General features: G+C 42.7%; 1 pseudogene; it reads right to left on the bottom strand.

Moving 5' to 3' along the window:
- Positions 1 to 640: 640 nt before the first annotated feature.
- Positions 641 to 1122, bottom strand: LOC102021874 (annotated as a pseudogene).
- Between the last annotated feature and the right edge of the window lie 924 nt (positions 1123 to 2046).

Here is a 2046-nt window from a genome sequence, read left to right on the forward strand (position 1 = left end):
CCACAGCATCGGGTGTGTAACTTACCTCCTTTGTAGCTGTCTTTGTCAGCCTTCCCTGAGACTGTCTTACCAAAAATACTGGTTTGCAACCATGTGTGCTTTTAAATGCACGTCTAGGACCTGGAACAAAATAGGCATCAAGTAAATATGTACAAGTTAGAAAATGAAGGCAGACATTTCACTGGGCAAGTTTAGGGTCCAGGTAATAATATTGAATGTAAAATTTGAATTGTTCTCTTATTTTCTAAGCTTCATGTTTGAGATCCAAAAAAAGTAACACATGGTTTCTTCTCCAAAGAAATTAAGAAATCAACTTATTTGTTAGATGCTGACCACGTAACATTGTAAAACCTGTTTTGTTTTTTTTCTTCTGTAATTTATTTTATTTTTACAAATTATATCGCGATGAAATGACAGAAGTTACCCATGTGAAACAATTTCCTTTAACGCTGTATAGGTTGATTAGGTGCACACCACAGAGATTTTGTTGCTGTTGACACACAGGGAGTTCTCATGATTTTAGCATTATACAACTTGAGTCTGAGACTGCCCTTGGAAGTAAGTTTAGAAAATGGCATTACAAAAGACAGGGAGTGAGCAGTAAAATACCCTTCGCAGGGCTGCCAGGCTGCAAGAAGTCTGCTGTTTTCACTGCTACAAGTCTTCCGTGCAGCCAAACTTAAACACCAGTCCTCCAAAAAATATGAAGGCATTCTGGAAAAATACAGCAATTCCAGGATACACTATGGGTTTTTCCTTCGCGACATAACCTCCAAAGAGAATCCACATGGATGCGAACAGAGATCCAAAGGCCAGCATGAAACCAATGAACATCCAAATGCCAGCACCTGTTTGACCCAGACAGCCTTCACTGTAACTATCACCCCGGACCTGTCCGTTCGACATTGCATTAATCATTAAGAAGGCTATGGTTGCCATCACGCCACAGGCATGGTATGGGTGGTTGAACTCTTTCATACTGGGATAAATAACAGCTGCATCTATGATAATCCACCAGCTTGTGAAAAACAGAACACCAGCAGCGATGGAGGCAATAGTATTTCGTTTTTCTCCCCAGTCAATGCATTCTGAGCATCTCATACCTTCTAGAAATCCTGACATTTTTTTCACGTCAGTCCAGCGCTGGCAATGCACTATGCCCGGTGCCCGGTGTCGCGCCGCACGGGGCCGCCTCACTTGCCCGCCTCACTTGCCCCAGTCTCAGCCAAGAAAACAAAAGGATCACAATCCGCCAGACCCCGGATGTATCCTCAGGCTGGCCTTTAAGTCACTGTGTAGCCCAGGCTGGCCTTGACCTCAAGGCAATCCTCCTGCCTCAGCCTTCCAAGTGCTGAAATTACAAGCATATGGCACTATTCCTAGCTTCACCTTTTTTATTTTAAGATGTAGCCACATAGTGCTACTAGTGACCAGATGCATGATTATTTTTTATTCCTTTTCTCCCTCTGTTTCACCAGGACAGTTTTTTATGTGGGGATTTAGGATGTTGGGTCTTCCAACTTCTCTTCCATGAAATCTCACCATTCTAAAGACTAATTGGTTCCTTAGTGGTTTTGTTGCCCTGCTGGCCTGAGAACATCTCCAATCAGCTCACCAGTTGTGCTCTCCTCCAGGAGCCATAGCTATGGAAGCTGGGAGAGAGAGGAATAGTTCTTGTCCTCTCTGCCAGTGTAGGAGGCTAGGCCTTCCTAGCATTTCCTTCTTGGGGAGAAGGTGATTGGAGGACATAAATAGGGATAGGTTGAAATCAGGCTTTGAATTGGCTCCAAAGCCAAGTAGACTCCTCAAGAGAGGGGAGAGAACAGTCTCCCTTCATGGACGGACAGGTCTATGGTAAGATGACAGAGCCTTTGAAAACTTTTGGATTCCTATTCTGCTAGGTCATCATTTACTGGAGGCCTTACTGTAAAAAACAACACATACAACTTTATTGAAATAGACATAGAACAAACTGCACATACTTTGTGCATAATTTGATAAATTTTGACATAGGTAATACTCTTGAAGCTATTATCTACTTTTAAA

This window comes from Chinchilla lanigera, unplaced genomic scaffold (assembly GCF_000276665.1).
Source record: "Chinchilla lanigera isolate Chin_1 unplaced genomic scaffold, ChiLan1.0 scaffold00014, whole genome shotgun sequence".
Classification (NCBI taxonomy): Eukaryota; Metazoa; Chordata; class Mammalia; order Rodentia; family Chinchillidae; genus Chinchilla; species Chinchilla lanigera.